At 34.9% G+C, this 19,110-nt stretch overlaps 1 long non-coding RNA gene across 1 annotated transcript; it reads left to right on the top strand.

Moving 5' to 3' along the window:
* Window positions 1-5,808: 5,808 nt before the first annotated feature.
* Window positions 5,809-18,685, top strand: LOC143239754 (uncharacterized). The gene is made up of 3 exons (XR_013021351.1): window positions 5,809-5,823; window positions 15,128-15,669; window positions 16,427-18,685. It is a non-coding gene; the product is annotated as an uncharacterized LOC143239754 (long non-coding RNA).
* The last annotated feature ends 425 nt before the right edge of the window (window positions 18,686-19,110 follow it).

Raw genomic sequence — 19,110 nt, 5'->3', positions numbered from 1 at the left:
TCTGCCCGTGTTACTCATGTGCTATTTGGTATTCCTCATGTGGTATATCTTTTTTGGTGTTTAAATATTAGTGGTGTATATTTAATGTAATTTATAAATTAAATATCATAAATATTGTTTTGTTTGTGTGTTTTGGAATTTCGCACAAAGCTACTCGAGGGCTATCTGTGCTAGCCGTCCCTAATTTAGCAGTGTAAGACTAGAGGGAAGGCAGCTAGTCATCACCACCCACCGCCAACTCTTGGGCTACTCTTTTACCAACGAATAGTGGGATTGACCGTAACATTATAACGCCCCCACGGCTGAAAGGGCGAGCATGTTTGGCGCGATGCGGGCGCAAACCCGTGACCCTCGGATTGCGAGTCGCACGCCTTACGCGCTAGTCCATGCCAGGCCCCCATAAATATTGTAAAATATTAATTTCAACTTTAAAAGAAAAAATAGATTATATTTGATGTATTTATTCTAATTAATTTATTTTTGAATTTCGCACAAAGCAACTCGAGCGCTATCTGCGCCATTCGTCCCTAATTTAGCAATGTAAGACTAGAGGAAAGGAAGCGAGTCATCACCACCCACCGCCAACTCTTGTGCTACTCTTTTTTCAACGAATAGTGAGATTGACTGTCACATTATAAGCCCCCACCGGTTTTTGCAACTGGAAAAAAGGCAAAACAGAAATTTAACGATCACCAATCCTCCTCTCAGCACAGATTCGCTATATCTCCAGAAGGTTCACTTGATGTTACTCCAGTGACTGTCCAGCTACATGATGGATAAAAGAAGCAGCAAGAAGAATGCAAAAAACGTCCAGCCAAAATATTCAGAAGTTTACGTTTCTTACTGCGTCAAGGTTTAGCATTACGTGAACATACTGATACATAGGAGAACTTCCTGCAGTTAATGAAGCTCCTGGAAGAGGAAGATCCTGAGTTGACGGCCTACTTTTTAAAGAAAACCACATTCACATCACCCCAGGCTCAGAATGAAATAATGGAGATGTTCAGCCATCAAATACTGAGGAACATAGCACACGAAGCGCATCAAAGTAAAATTTTTGCATTAATGGTTGATGACACTCAAGATGTTACAGGTGCCGAACAGGAAGCAATATGTGTACGATACGTAGATGAGAACCTTGACGTCCATGAGACATTTCTTGGTTTGTACAGTGTTTCCAATACAACTGGTGAAACAATATCCTCAACTATACTTGATGTACTGACTAGACTCAATTTACCACTGTCAGGATTAAGAGCACAAACTTGTGATGGAGCCGCTAACATGAGTGTTGCGTACAGTGGATATCAGGCAAAAATAAAAGAGAAGCAACCGTCAGCTTTGTTTTTTCATTGCGGAGCACACAAGACTAATTTAATAATGCAGCATGCAGTTGAAGCTTGTGAATGTTTTCGAGATTCTATCCAGTGGGTATATGAACTTGGTGTCTTGCTTTAGAGGTCAGGCATGTACAAGACAATCTTTGAAAATATTGTATCGTCAAACAGCCACAATGGTCCAGTTAAATACATCTGCCCACTGTGTTCAACACGCTGGTTGTGCCGTCTATCTGCAATTACATGTGGTAATGATCACTACAGTGACATTGTTGATTCTTTGTATGAATTAGCAAATGAAAAATCAGATGTAGCAGTGAAAGCACGAGGTCTGCTGGACAGATTTGACAAAGGAAAGACAGTTTTAGGATTGTTGATGGGTCAGTATTCATTAGCTGCATTAGAGGAACTAAACCATACATTCCAAAAAAAATCAGCGACAGTATCTGCCATGACTGAAGCATCTGCAACGACAGTTGAGCAATTGCGGGTATTGCGAACAGAGGGAAATTACAACAAGATATTTGATGAAGCTGAGGAAAAGGTAACTTCCCTAGATTAAACTACCACGCATTCGCAGACCCTCCAGAAGAATCACATGTGATGGCTCAGCACACCATTCTGCAACAGCTAGAGATTACTACAGAAACCATTATTTTGAATTTGTGGACACAGTCATAAAACATCTGACCACTAGATTCAATGCAGACAACAATGACTCGAGGCAATATCTGGCACTTGAGAACATGATCACATCTGACAAGACTGACAACTCGGTTATAAACTTCTATCCAGAAATCTCTGCACAACGGCTCGAGCTTCAGTTGCCCATGTTCAAAGGAACAACAAAATCAGTATCTCTGAAAAGTGCGAAGGATGCTTACTGTAAAATGCATGAAACAAGCCAGCAGATGTTTAGTGAAGTGTTTCTTCTCATGAAAATTTTGCTTGTATGTCCAATATCCAGCTGCAAATGTGAACGCAGCTTTTCTGCATTAAGACAGTTGAAGACGTGGTTAAGGTCAACTATGTCTCAGTGCCGCTTCAACGATGTGACAGTTTGTCACACTCACAAAGTTGAGGTCGACAAGATAAATATAGAAGAGCTTATGAAAAAATTCATAAACAGATCATCACAAAGGTGGTCTACGTTTGGGAACATTTAGACTAGAGGACTAAATGAATCTTACTTCAATGAAAAGTATGAATAATTATGTGCTACATTGTATTGAAGTGTAATTTTCAAGAGTTTGCAAAGACATTTTAATTATTTTTATCAAACAACATGAACAGTTTTTCAGTAGATATAAACTTATCAAGGGTAATTACTAATTTTATTTATATTTGAAAACGTAATTCATGCAATAAAAGTTATTAGTAACCTTGTCAAGTATAATGGCCATCTTTTATACTGTGCAGTGTGCAGGAATAAATTCATGTGGCAGTTAATTTGTTACACATTTGTCTTTATTCTATTAACATTTTGAAAACTGTTCACAACACCTCACTTATACAAACCTACATGGAAACCTGAAGTATCGTGGCAACAAGATTACTCTGTGACTGCATGTTTACATGTTTCAGGTTCACGTAATCAGAGATTACTAATTTGCAAATTGAACAGTCCACATAAGTGGTTGTAAAAATCATCACCCTATCGGGTGTAAAATATCTACCCCCCTGGTCATGAAATATATAGGCTCGTACGTCAATATCACATAAACCGGATTTTCAATGTAAGTTAGCCTTGAGGACTAGCCAATCATAACCTAGAGCTGTTTGTGTCAAGTTTAGTAATGTGTCAGAGGGGTGTGTACAGTTTATAATAGTTATAAGAATGGTTAACTAATTTATTTTAAGATAAAATAAACAATAAAAATAAAATTAAATAACGGCAGAAGCGGTGGGAAATATAGACCATAATAGTGTAGCTCAATATATAGAAAGTCAAACCAATATATATAGAGATATGTAAGGGTGAATAACACTAATAATGTAAACTAAGTTTAATCATGAATTTAGTTTTGGAAATATTTTCAGAGACATGTGAAGGTCAACAACCCTGGAATCTAGATTAATACCAGTTGGTGTTACAGTATTTAAGAGTGCTATCCAATAAGATTTTTTTTAGTTTCTCTGTTTCTGTTAGATGTGAAAGTTGTATATAAACTTATTAGTTTAATATTTGCAAGAGAGTGTCCTGGCATGTTAAATTGTTTTGTGACTGGAGGTTCTTTGTTTCATTAATGTCGAGAAAAGTCACTAGTAGAGAAATATATATGCAAAAACGGCTCGTTTGGGTTGAGAAAATATTTTGCATAGAAGAGCGAACAATGTTTCGACCTTCTTCGGTCATCGTCAGGTTCACAAAGAAAGAAAGAGGTAACTTATCGGAAGCTAATCACATGTTTGGAAGGGGTTGTGTAAGTGAGTGTCGGAATGTAGAGGACGGTGTTAGATGTTTGAATGTACAATTTTATTTAATATAGGTATAAAGGTGTTCCTTTACATTGGTTTATTTTTGGTTTAAGTTGTTGTATAAGTAAGGCTTCTTTAATTTTGCGTTTGTTTATGTTTGCTTCTTTATTTTATTTGAGTGTTTTCTATGGTTATGTTGTGTTCATTTGACTTGCAGTGTTCGAAAACGTGTGAAGGTGACTTTTTATGTTCTTTGAATCTGGTTTCCATTTCTCTACTTGTTTCTCCAATATAGAAGTCGTGGCAGTTATCACGTTGTATTTTATAAATAATGTTGGTGTGGTGTTTGTCAGTGTAGTTTTTACATAGTATAGACCTCAGTTTCATTTGCAGGTTCTTTGTTTGTTTTATGGTTATTGAAACGTATCCTTATAGTTGTTTTTGTTTGACTTGCGTGTAGAAAATTACACTTGCCATATTGGATTAAGTAACATTTGTTATAGAAGAGTTTATGGAATTAGTGATTTTAATGTGCTTTTGTTTGTCTGTCTCGGAACATTTATAGTTCCTTACATGAACTCGTAGATTTGGCATTACTTGCTAGTGTAAGGTTGTCTTTCACCTGGTGTCGGTTTACAAATTTTTACTTTAGCGTGAACTAAGTGTGAATATAAAATTGTATTCTTTCTGAAAGAAACGACAGGAACAGATTTGAATTGATCATAAAGTGGAAGGAGGTAAAAGTGTTTCTTTAGTATCCAGGGTAGATGTTTTAGTTTTGGGTGACAGGTAGTAATCAGAGGAACACGACAAGACATGGTGTCAGGTGATTGTTTCATGCTAGATGCATGTGATATATTGTTACCTTTTATCGACATGTTGGGTGATAGTGTTTTGTTTATATCCTCTTTCAGCTATAGTCTGTTTCAAATAATTAATGTAGCGATCATAGTTCTTACTGTAAGGGTATATCTTCTTTAATCTAAATACTTAATTGTATGTGATATTGTGTTTGGTGTGTGGAGGATGACAGCTGTGATTATGTCAGTATTGTGGTTTATCCGTTGGTTTTCTGTACAAGTCTGTGTAGAACAACATGTTTTAATGTTAGGGTTACATCCAAGAAACTTATTTGGGTAGTGGAATAGTCTAGAGTAAACTTCAATAGAACTGTGAAAGGTGTTAATGTCTATAAAATGACCTTAATGAATCTTCGTATCCTATTCAAATGAAAAATGTAGCGTCTCAAAAACGTTGGGTTGTCTGTGTAGTTTTCCAAAAGTTTCTTCCGAGCCTTCCATCAAAATGCTGGCATATTTTGATGCCATTTTGTGCCTTTTGTTTGAATGTAGAATTCATTATTAAATTGAAAACCGTTAAGTGTAAGTATTACTTCAGTTAAGTCTGTAATAATTTGAATGTTGGGTTTGTCTAGTTTTTGCAGAGAAGATTCTAGGGCTTCCCGGCCATTGTTGTGGGGAATGTTTGTGTATAGAGAAGAAATGTCCATAGTACAGAGAATAGTGTTTAGAGGAAGTTTTCTGTTGCTCTTAATGTTAGAGATCGTGTTTAGAAAGTGTGTAGTGTCTTTAATGTACGACGTCAAACATGGGGAGAGGGATATCTTTTATGTGGTGACCAAAATAAGAATAAGTGTTCAATAGGCTTACAATTATTGGAAATAGTACAACGACCAGGATTGTTGGGTTTGGGTATTTCGATCCAAATTCTCAGTAATAAGTTTTTAAATGAAACGGTCATCTAACAACACTGACCAAAACTTCTGTCTTCAATTAATGTGAAAGTAAAAAAAAATATTCAAATAAATTGTAACACTTTAAACCGGACGGAAATGTCTTATTCAAAAATTTCTTTATTGTCATCTATATAGCTTCAGCATTTGAATAATTTCCTTCATTGGAACCTTATCTGAGACAAGATGTAAGAAATTAACTCTTCCTTGTTAGACGCGCTGTCTGAAATCGACTTCATTCCAGTTCTGATGTCACTTTGTTCACAATGAACTGTTACACCACTTGGAAACGCATTTATCAAGAATCCAGTTTCTGTAAGTTCATTATCATTATTCCACCAAAAATAAATGGAGTTCAGGCTTTATACTTGTAACACTTGTTTTGGTTTGGCTTCTTGCCGCTATTAGAAAATAGCGGCAAGTTCTAAACAAGAGGTTTTATATTTATTGACACCAGGAGCGAGTGGACTACACGAAGAATGTAACCACACTTATCCTAGGTCCTCATTCCATACGTATTTACAGTGCACAGACGTTATTTTTACATGTGCTCTCCAGTGGACCTAGCCGAACCTTTGGGTTAACCTAGGTAACATTTCCCTTTAGTGGACAGAGCGCAGTTAGCCAATTGTGTAGCTTTGAACAAAAAACAATAACTTCATTATATGTATCTATCTTCATTTCAATGTAGATTATTTTAAATATAAGACTGTATGCATACGTAAGAACGACACATCATACTGTTCCTGCACTCGGGCGCTACGAGACTAAGCCACTTTTATACATGTATCTGATTAAGACATCGTCTGTCGACATGGATAAGAATGTTCTTGTTTATTTTTTAGGGAGTGTTGCAAGCGAACATGAAAAATTGTGTAGGACAATAGTGTATATTTGTATCCGAAGCCTTTGACGGAAATATCTGCTGTTCTCGGTTAAGACTTATAAACAAATTGAAATTCCCTGAAATACGAACAACATATTCACACTAGATGGCAGCACATTATATTATTGATATATAATCGTGGTATTTCACTGAAGATCTATCCTACTTTATCAGAACCAGAAACAACAACTTCACATTAGACTTATTCGTCAATTTCGTTTATTTCGGGAAAACATTTTATAAATTTTTAAAAGTAACTTCAGGAATGTCATGAATGTTTAAATAATTTGTAAGAAATCCCCTCGCACACTATACTCCCCGAAATTCGTTTCGAGACACTGTATTGTCAATTCTTATATTGTAAGGAAGCAGTTTTAACAAAATTAAAATATTTAAGATATGTCAAGTATGTCTTATTACACTCAAGTTTATCATTACAACTGATACAATCCGTGACATACTTATGAAAACATGTATAGTAGACTTTTGTCAACGTGCGGGTACATTACATAACTATCACCTAAATAACACTAAAATGTAAACTTTATGTACGAATATGAGTAAGTAACAAATACAAGGGCACGGTAGATAATAGAACTGTTAAGATAAGCAAGTAACAAATGTAAGGATTTGGTAAATAATAGAACTGCTAAGTTAAACAAGTAACAAATGTAAGGATTTGGACAACTAAGAACAGTTTATATTATTCTGTTGTAATTAATTACTGTTTCAAACATAATCCCTAATAATATTTGTTGAATCCATAATTCTTGCAGTTTTCATAATGAAAATTTCAGGAAATTTAGATCTACAAAATTAATGTCATTCACAAGACTATTGAAATTTTCAGTTGTTCTGTCCTTTCTTTGTATGTAACAAAGTAAATGGACATTAACTAGCAACAATTGAGAGGAATGGTAGATATAAACATAGAAACTTTCCATATAATATGACAAAGATCTACTTTATCTACAAAAGCTAATTATGAACAAAAGTAATATATCGATAATTCTACATTTAGATGTAGAGAAAGCAAAACTATTCCTAGCAAATTATGTAGATATTAAAACAAACAGATAAAGATACAGAGGGATAAACATGAAATAAATTTGAGATTTAAAGAAAATTCAAAATTGTACAAGATACTTAAATTGTTTTCAAGACGTCTTGAGCTTTAGCTAGGGTCCTCTTTGTGTTTTGCTGGGATAGATCTGTCAAAGCTAATCTTCCTTTGTTCTGAAGAGTCCAAATCTCAGTTTAGTTCAGTGGTTGTTTATGGATACGGGTACATCACCTTAGCTCAATTGGCTAGTTGACGGTTAGGCGACTGGTAAAAATTAACAACTTTTCTTCACAGTAATGGAGACAATCAGTTTTAGTGCTACAGTAGTCATTACGGTGGCGAAGATCTGGTCGTAGACAGCATCGGAGGATCCATCCTGTTCTAACATTTCTGTAGTTTGGTGGATCCTTAAAAGGATTCAATCTCCAGGAAAATTTTCTTGATTTTTGTATCTAGTATTAAAGCTGTTGGTTTTTGAACACATCACTCTCTGATGGGATACCTCGGAAGTATTTCTTGGATAATAAAATTGAGCTCTGCTTTCATGGGTGGTGAAACTGGTGGGTTCGGCTCCTCCAGAATCAAGAAGGTGATTATCATTGCTGGAAATGAGAGCTGCTTGACCTCTGGAGACTATAGCCACAGCTCATTGTTGGTTTTTGAACATATCACTCTCTCTGAAGGGATACCTTGGAAGTATTTTTTTGGATAACAAAACTGAGCTCTGCAATGCCCAACACATTGACAAACAACATATTTTAATCCAGGATAACACCTGTAATAAACATCAAGCTGGCACTGGGAATCAAAGAGTCAGCCACTGAAAACGAATCCCTCAGCATACTAGTCTAAATCAGTGATGTATTCTCATGCAACATAACAAAATATTTATTGGAAGTCAGAAATAAATAATGGAGAACTACTGGCTGGTTGAAAATAAGAAAGATAGCTTGAGAAATGAAGAATTTTATCTTAATTAGTGAAATCCCTGGAAATCCAAGGACAAATTCATTCCAATTCCTTGAAATTTTGACCACATATGTTGGCTGCAAATGGGTCTAAACCATTTAGTTACAACCATGAATAACCAATAGAAGCAGAATGTTAAAATTATACCTTAAGTAACCAACATTTCTAATTGTTTCAACCTAGCATTTGCAACCTTTTATTGAGTCTACATTTGACCAATACCTTTAGCCATGCTGCCAGACAGCAAGCAACAGAACTTAACCTTCAACACACTAATATTCCTTTCACTGCTATCTAGTTAGGAAAGGAAATAGGTAATGACTATTACTTCTGGTTTCATGCACTGACTCGAGTCTATGCTGATGAAAACACCTCTTTGTGACTGTTAGAGTTCACTAATATTTATATCGCTTCTTCTTACGGATTTTATTCTTGATACAAATTTAGTATTACGTACTACGACTTACAAAGTATCACCACATGGATATTACTTTCCATCTCTGGCAACAAGACTCGCAGCTTAATTTCATCTATTACAACTATGCCTTGTATTGAACGATGTTAAAAATATTTTAAAACAACGTGCTTACAAAATAACTTAATCTTTCTGTTTGACAGTATTCCATCACAACCTTTTGTGTAGCTTTGTTCTTAATAACAAACAACATAAAAAAATCAAAACTGAAACATTCTTTCGCTAGTATTAACGAAAATAATGGATACCCCATGTCTTCAGGTCAGTTGTCCTTACGAGGTAGTCAATTCTACTTTCATTTCCTTATGTTTTTGTTCATCTATTATTCCTTCTATCATGTAGTAGTCTTTGGGGCATTATAATGTTGCAGTCAATCCCACTATTTATTGGTAAAAAGTAGCCTAATTGTTGGTAGTGGGTGGTGGTGACTACCAGCATTCCCTTTAGTCCTACACTACTAAATGGGAGATGGCTAGCGCAGATAGCCACTGTGTAGCTTAGTACAAAATTCAAAACAAACAAATCTGTCATTTAGTTCAACTAATCTCACCTTCTAGCTAGAGCACGTTGATTCTGAATATGTTAATATTATGAACCTGACACAAGCTTCCCCTAACAGTGACTATACAGATATTACTGTTGTGAAAGATTGTGAGATAGCTAGATACGTGAGATATAACCTTGTGGTCTACCTGACTTGTGAGATAGTTAGATTGAATTATGTTGCTCGATATTGTTATTCATCTTAACGTATTTTAACTTTGGAATATTGTTTCTGATTCTTTATCTGAATTCCATTATTTACTGAAATTAATAATATTTGTGTTTATGTTGTATTGTTTATTAACGTTTCTATCAAGTCCTGGCAATGCATGGATTTACTAATTGGTTTTGTTTGTTTGTTTTGAATTTGCAGCAAAGCTGCACGAGGGCTATCTGCTCTAGCTGTCCCTAATTTTAAAATGTGAGACTAGAGGGAAAACATAGTCATCACCAACAAACGCCAACTCTTAGGCTACTCTTTTACCAACGAATAGTAGGATTGACTGTAACTTTATAATGCCACACGGCTGAAAGTGCGAACATGTTTAATGTGACGGGTATTCGAACCCGCGATACTCAGATTGCGATTCGATGTAATCCAATGTTTTAAAATTTAATTTTTAAACTTTTATTGTCGTTGCTTTGATTGATTGATTGTTTGGAATTAAGTACAAAGCTACACATGGGGCTACCTGTGTATAGAAACCCGGTTTCTAGTAACGGTGGTGTTACAGTTTACTAAATTGTTTTCGGTCGACACTGGTTATATGGACGTTTATTTAGTCCATTAAAACTTTACCTGACAACGTTTTAGCATCCAAATCAAAATAATTTTCAGTTTATATGTTGCCTAACCATTGTGTTATTAGTGATATACTTTACGCATTGCCCATACACATATATTGTCATAAACATATATCAGCATTACACGTTTTCACTACTCTGGTAACTTGTAACAGACTGCATTCAATTTCTATGCAAACTATTTCGGTTAGTTTCTCGTGTTAACTTCAAAGCTGCGACTCGGTAGCTCCAATCCTGTAATGTGCTGTCATCTAGGAGTCGTGAAACTCGTCTTGTTGTTTTTCTTAGTAATCACAAAATAAATACTTTCTGGCAGAATTCAACCAAACTAAATTTTCATAAGAAATTCTCATCAGTAGAAATAAGTGCTCGTATTATTACTACAACATACCAATATGCCCTCAGAAGAGGGACAACCTTCTCAACGCATAGGAAAATGAAATATATTCTCCAGACTTACGAGGGGGGAAAGGACCTAATAACGACTAGGTGGCATGCTCCAGCGTATTATCAGCACTCAAATAGATCAGGTGAATGATTCCTTTAACCCATAAATCACATTTTAAGAAAATTTACTTGGTAGCTTAGAAAAACAAGAAATATCATTTTCCTCCAGTCATAGAATTGTCAACACATGATAGTCCTAAGTTGTGATGTGATCATCATACTGAGTAAAGCTTACAATATACCGTGAGATACCATCAGATAGCTCAATCGTCCTAAGTTGTGATGTGATCATCATACTGAGTAAAGCCTACAATATACCGTGAGATACCATCAGATAGCTCAATCGTCCTAAGTTGTGATGTGATCATCATACTGAGTAAAGCTTACAATATACCGTGAGATACCATCAGATAGCTCAATCGTCCTCAGTTATAATGCCATTTCAACTTAGTGTTTAACTCTTAGCTATCATCCTTCCAGGCAATAAAATTGTCAATCATAACTTTGATAATCAAGCAGTTATCTTCTTATATCCGGCAAATATTTAATATGATGAAACTCTCCTTGATAGCACAGGATCCCAGTGGTTTAGTGCTATGTCTGAACTTTTAACACTAAACATTGGGTTCTGATACCCATAGCTGGCATAGTACTAGTATACAATAGGGTTTAACACCAAACCAACAAAGTTTAGAAAGTATGGGCTGCTAAACACTTTCAGTTCCAATAATCTTTCAATAGATAAACCTTCCTGCCTTCTAAATAACATATCTATATACAGCTGTATCAGTCAGCAAGCCATTGGTGTTGATACAACTGACTTTGATAGCTGTCCTTCCCCTCTAACTATAAGTTATTTATCTGGTTTATCATGAACAGCCAGATAAGTACTTTCAACTTTTTTTTTTTTTTTACTCGTTGGAAGTCGATGTATTGAGAGATGATATCCTCGTATCTCCTGATTTGTCATTATCTTTAAGTTTTGATCAAGCTAGTGTACTATAGCCTCGGCTATGATGTATTAAGCAACTAAGCAACACGTTCCACGCATTTTCACATGTCTCACATCTATTGTAACTCATGTCAGTGGAGCAATCTGTCATAATACAAATTACGAACCGATAAAACCAGGTCCAAGCTGCTTTCATACTGCCAACATTGTACCAAAGTGAGATCCAATGCTCTCTGCCACATCCATTCCTTTACCATTTTATTTATTCTAAATTTGGTGGCCTTTTCTTACTGTTCACGTCCAAGTAATCCATGTGCATCAACTAATGAAACCTTTAATCACTGCACATACTCTTGTAAATTGTATGGATATCCTTTTTTATGGCAAAGATCACATATCTCATTAACAGGGAGAAGGTGTTCTTGCCAAAACATTATTATATTTAGCAAACAATCTGAAATCCTGTGTTTGGTGATGCTTTAGCCATTTTAAAGTAGGGTAATTATTCATCCTAGTCACTTTGGTTGAGAGCAACAAACTTGTCAAGCATGCGCCCAATAGTTTGTGTTATCCTTTGGAAGTATTTATACAAGTAACACGATTCATTATAGCCAAAAAAACTGTGTATAACACTATGGTGCCCTCAAGATCTGATGCTTAGCAATATCTGGGGAATAACATGTTTTAGAACTGTGGAGATCCACAGTCTAAAAGCCAAAGCTTGATGGTTTATAATGATGTTACAGCACATAACTAACTATACAAGTGTCAAATATTCTGTGTGTTTGTGCTATATTTTCTGTTTGTGCAGGCCTGAGCTTTACCTTGTCACTTGATAAAGTGTACAATGCTACTTTCGTCGCCTGTGTGGTTTCAACTGTATTTGTCCTTGTCACGTGATAAGAAGTGCCCATGCTAGACCTGAGCCTTTAGTTGTTATTCCTGGAGTCTTGAATTCTTTATCTTGGTTTCATTTCACTGGTGGAATTTCATACTGCATGGCTTGATGCTGTCATGGCAAGAGTGGTTTGAACTTCCACAATGAGTTCAGAAACAGGACGTTCAACAACTAGACACGCACTTAACATGTTTCCATGCACTATGATAAAGCCATATTTTTTTTCATTGTCGTTATCCAATGTGCTATCAATTATTTCAGATTTTTAAAGTACACTGATTATTTCAACAATGCATAGTTTATCTGGACAGTAACTGTCACTACAGAAGTAGTACCACTTTACAAAGACTTACAACTGCAAGCAGTTAGTTCTTCATCATACAGTATTTGTGTTTAGCAGCCATGAACATATCATTGACATGTACAGTTATTTTACTATCAATGATGTAACTAGACAGTAATAACTCATTGTTTATTTGTGGTTATGTCAGTCTATGAACTTCAAATAAAGCAAGGTTTAGAGATTGGAATGACTATTCACACCTCCTTCTCCATCTAAATTGCGTCCTAATCTTGACAAGAGCAGACAATGCTGCTGATATCTTGGAGAGTTGTCAATGAAACATGTTGCATAATGTAAAACTAAATAAACTGTAGACGTCTCACTTGATCACAGAATGAGTCCTGTCTCTACCCATTGCTATCTTCGTAAAGCTCGTTAAAAGAGTCCATCTCTATGTATAGTCTGACCAAGAACTAGTTGCTTTATTACTTGTTTCTCTATAGAATATAACGTCTATTTTATGACTAAAAAGATATTGCAGTGGCGTATAAATATAGGTTAAAAGAATTAGCCACTAGAGTATGCTGCTGAATTAACACTGTCTATACGTCACAGCCGACCAGAGCTAAGAGAACACAAGAGTAATGAGGTAATGTTGTCAAATGGGCAAAGAAGCCAAGTTTACTCATAGAATGAAAGCGTGTTTCTTCGTTCAATTTTTACTTTTAGTTCGAAAGTGTACTTCTATATAAAGATCAACATAATTTGTTCAACAGAAATCTATCCTGAGAGGATGTGTATTTAATTACAATACATTAAAAAAAACTTTTTTTTTATCGTGGGTGCAAATATGTATGCTGAATTTCTTTTTCATCTGTTTCGTAGTAAAGATCATGTTCATTGCATCAAACTTGTACACTTTCATCATTTCATACACACAAAGGAAAAATAAGTTAGGTTATCAAATACGTATCATTATCTTTATTGCTGAACAAATCTGCTGTTATTAGCGAGTCTATCTATATGATATTTCTCGGGAAATAAATTTTAACCTACACTGGAGTTGTGGATTGATCAAGTTGACTACACTTCTCCAAAACTTATTTTTAGGCTGACTGATTTATCCAAACTTATTTTCCAGGCTGATTACATCTCACTTTGTTTGAATTGAAAATCACAGAATAACCTATAGTGACTAAGGATAACCACGTATCTGGTCACTCCTATCGAAACATAAGGGAGGTTGTAACCATAGAGATATCACCTGATCATAGCATATGTTACCTCCAATAAACGAGTAAGGAAGAAAGACAGCTACAACCAATACAGCTTATCGACTGTATGGTCCATCTGTTATAGGAAAACTAAAGACTGTCGATACAGCGATACATCTGTATCGATACGTCGTCCAATACTATTTATGTATTTTCAAGATATTTAGCACGTTTCCAGTAAACGCTGAAATTTTTAGTACAGAAAATATCTGAATTTCTAATAAAGTACTCCTTGTTTGTTTTTTGAATTTCGCGCAAAGATACACGAGGGCTATCTGCAGTAGCCGTCTCTAATTTAGCAGTGATAGACTAGAGGAAAGGCAGCTAGTCATCATCACACACCGTCAACTTTTGGACTACTCTTTTTACCAACGAATAATGGAATTGATTGTAACTTTATAACGCCCCTATAGCTGAAAGAGCGAGAAGTTATGCGCAAAGAATATCAAAAAAGATAAACAAAATGAGTATCTGGTTTCAACGCAATCTATATAACCTGATGTGGTAAAATTTAAATAATATGGTACGTCGAATATAATTTATCTTCCTTTGTTCTAAGGATATATGAATGAAATAAGGAGTATTTGTTTCCTCAAAGCCACAGAGTCGATATTTTTCTTTCAGTTGTTTTGGTTATCTATTATTACAAAGTATTCAATGGGATTAGTGAATTCTTTTAAACGATCTGAAAAAAACCTCTCAACGTTTGAGACAGTAATTTAACATACCAGTTTCTAGAGACTCTTTCATGTGTCAGATAGTTCAGTTAATATTTAGTCATACTTAAAAACAGTCAAACAACTACAATATTAAATATGTAATAACTAGATTAATCTATACAAAAAAAATGTGAATTTCTCCTGTACTGCTTATGTTTTAAAGTGCATCGTGTGTCACTGGCCCTGTAGTATATCATGGCACTTGATTTAAAAGTGGGTAAATTGGTCTTTTTATAGCTACATGGTATATATGTGGTGATACTGAAGTTGCATCATGTTCTTTGACAAGTTTTTACTTCATGTTAGGGTCGTTGACGGATAACAAGGCCAAAAAGCAGAGGATAGATAACCTTTCTATTCTCTCACCACTGGATCTGTAGCTGAAATAATGTTCCAATGATTTTCAGCAGGGGTGATATACGTCACAGGAAAGTGGGCGGAGATACTTATGCACTTGCGCTCTAGATCTGACGGCTTTATGGCCGTTTCAACGAAAAACGTACGGTGTAGAAACCCGAAAGAGGGTTCTGAGAAATGTTGTATAGTTTAATTGTTCTGCGTAAAGCTCGACTAGATATCGGGAAAGCTGTCGAAACTATATCTTGTTCTTTGAAAATCCACATACCAGTTGAGCACTATTGTTTGTACTTAATTTTTCATCACGAACCTGAGACGACAAAAGAGGTAGTGACTGGACACGTTACAGCAGTCGCGAATCATACAAACGTTCGGTTATATATTAAAATTACTGATGTTTTTAGTGAAGTTAAAATCGTATCAACATCGGAAGCAAAGACTGCAAGTAAGTGGGTTACGGATATACAAATACATGTTGCTTCAATAAATGGGTAAGTTTAAAAGAACTGTTAATGACTTTTAATATATTCTGATGTGTTTTGTGCTTTATTGTTGTTCTTTTCTAATATTGTATTTTTTATCCCAACTTTTGATGTATCCGCTTCTAATTATTTATAGACTTACATTCTGTTATAAATAACGTTATGTGAAAGCTGCCCGATAAGCTACTAAAAATATGATTTGCCTAATACACTATCGACAGTAAAACAATGAACTACCTCCCTGTATGGGTATTATCATCATAATAACATAGATTTAATGGTCTTTAGAAGCGCCTGGTGTGTTGAACATCTACTAAAACAATATATATTACACTGAAAAAACTTTGCAAAAAGATGTTAGCATTAAAGTTTAATTCGTGTCAGCAGAGGATGTAGTAATTTAAATATTTCACACGTACCACAAATTATTATATATATAATATATATAGCTCTATTACATTGAAAAAAATTAAATGAAATGAAAATGATTAATGGTGTTTTAAAAACTTTAAGCATTTGCACCGAAAAATAGAAAGAATCTGTGAAATGTTTAATAATAAATAATAACTAATGTGTTTGCATTACGTGTTACATAAAATATAACAAAGTGGCAAGACAACGTATAAATCACTTGATAAATTAATTAGAAGTGATGTTAAAATAGAATAAATATATGAGATAAATGTTGAAAATCGTTCTTTACAAATATTTTATTAACATTTTAGGTCTTCTTAACTATCAAAATGCATTTTGTTGTTTTTTTCAGGTAATTTATATCGGGAATACAGACTGGTTTATGAAAACAAGATGAAAGTAAGATTTCACCTATTCAACCAATTCAACATTTAACAAAAACGCGCCAAAACAGTTGTTTTGGGATTCCTTGAAGTGTCTTGCTTTGACCTGCAGATAAAATGTATTTATTGTGCCAAGTGAATGTGCTAGCATTTTGAGGAGAAATCCAGTTTACAACTTGAGTAGCTGGAATTTTATTTAAGTGACTTAAGTCTAAAAACGCTGACAGGATCTAAGCCTAACATCACATTATCGATATGCCAGTTAAATATGTTGATTTTGTGTCATCATTTCAAGACAGACCTCGTGTGCTATTCACCAAAACCTGTTTTGGTACATGGCTTTCGCTAAACGTTCTTCCAGTTAAAAAGACCATCACAAGTTCTGCAAACAATTGCTTATTTACACCATTTTCACAGAAGCTGCCTTGCACACCTTACCCGCTTGTTTTTGCTTCTGTACCTTCCAGCACAACGACTCCCAGGGGGATGATATGAACTTAGATTTCAATGAGGATTTTCAACTTATAAACAGAACTATTCAGAAGTTAAAAATGTGTGGCTATTATTATGAGGGGTTATCCTGGCAACAGGCGTCTGATCTACTTCAAAATAAACAAGTAGGAACATTTTTAGTTCGAGACAGTGCCAATCCACGCTTCCTTTTTTCTATCAGTGTACAGACCGAACGCGGTCCCACGAGTGTGAGAATACATTACGCTCGTGGGCTATTTCGTCTAGACTGTCCTGACTCGCTTGTATCATGCATGCCGTTATTTGAATGCGTTCTACATCTTGTCGAATACTTCGTTCGTTTAAGCCAGTCAATTAAAGCGTCTTCGTGTATATGGCTGGATGATTCGGGACGGACAAATACTCGTGTTTGTTTGTATAGGCCATTATACAAATACGTTCTATCCTTGCAACACCTCTGTAGATTGACCGCCAATAAAAGATTACAAGCACGAGCTGACCCTTCACTTAGCTCTTGGCTTTTGGACGATAACCTCGATACGTTAGAACTTCCAAGAACTGTGAAAGCTTATCTTAGTGATTATCCTTACCCACATTAATTACATACTTTTCTGTCAATTGTATTTGTAGCTTAGTATAACTTTAGGGCCAAACGCAATGTATGTACGTTTTATTGTACTCATTACAAAAGGGACCAAAAGTAGTCTTAATAATCACGAATGCGATTCAGTTTACCAACACAAACTTTTGTTTATTACCCTTTACAATGTATTATATTTATCTTGCCATTTTAGGCCTATTTAGTACATACCCTCCTTGATGAAAATTTGTGGTAATGTTAAGAAAATGTAGTGAAATTTGGTATCTCCATAAACCAGTACACGTATAATAATTTCATAGCTCTAGCAACACGATAGAATTAAAGCTGAATAGTTGGCAGCGAATAGTGACTTCTCGCTCTATGTGTGTATAGGAAGGTGACGTAGAAATTCTAAGAATAGAATCTCGGGCTGTTATTAACACGTGTAACGAGCTTCTTGTAAAACCCTCTTATGTGGAAAATTCCCGCTATAAATTTGACTTATAATCTAACGAGACCATAAGTTCGTTGAATAGTACATTCACATTTCAGTTATGAATATATTAATACATTTCACAAATATCACATGATTCAAAAGTCGTACCGTTACTATCTTGTTAAGTATTTTGAATATCATAGTCAGCGAATAAGTAATAAGCCAAGTTTTGTAGTTGTTCCTGATCCAGTAGGAACACTGACAGTGAGTCGACCAGTTTTGTAGTTGTTCCTGATCCAGTAGAAAGGCTGACAGTGAGTCGACAAAGTGCATTTTTTCTGAAAGTTTCATATTAGCACGATATCGTTTCTGTGGTAAATTAGTAGTAGTTTTGTTTGGTTTTTTTTTTTTTTTTTTTGGTACAGAAGGATTGTTCCTTTCTACTCTCCCCGTATAGTAACTCAGTGATAAGTCTGTAGGCTTATAACGCTAAAAATCTTGTTTCGATGTCCGTTGTGAGCATAGCTCAATATAACACATTGTTTAACCTTGCGCTTAAAAATGATGTTGAATGATTTGTCAGTGTTTATAAACTTGTTCATAATAATTTCCAAAAATTACGATATATGTAATACTGTATTCTTCCATTTCTGACTTCCATTTCATAAAAGGTGCTTAAAAACATCACTTACTTTATTTATGAAAATTTTCTATTTCCAATAAAGCACTAAAATATTTAAACCAGTTACTCGCGTGTTTTATTTTACTTTAGAGATGTAGCTTACGAGACATGTATTGTTGCGATTCGAAGCGTTTAAAATATCAGACATATTTGAGGTATATCCACATTTTTATAATTGTGATAAAACTGCTGAGAACATTGAGGCAATGTTTTTATTTTGGAACGTACACTTTTGTAGGATTAATTACAAAATCTAAAAGATTAAATGACAATTTGACGCTTGTGACACTTTGATAACAAGTACACAAAACAATCTTTTTAGGCCTTATACACTCCTCGACCTGTTTAGAATATTAAATAACCCTAACATAGACAAACCACATCAAATTCACACTGCTTTTCTTTCATATTTAGAGAAGTACTTGCATCTATAAAGTTTTAAAATATGCCATTCCAGGAAATGTTACACCGAGTGTCTTAATAG

Source organism: Tachypleus tridentatus, chromosome 13, assembly GCF_004210375.1.
Source record: "Tachypleus tridentatus isolate NWPU-2018 chromosome 13, ASM421037v1, whole genome shotgun sequence".
NCBI classification, from domain to species: Eukaryota; Metazoa; Arthropoda; class Merostomata; order Xiphosura; family Limulidae; genus Tachypleus; species Tachypleus tridentatus.
This window is presented reverse-complemented; position numbering and strand designations above follow the sequence as displayed.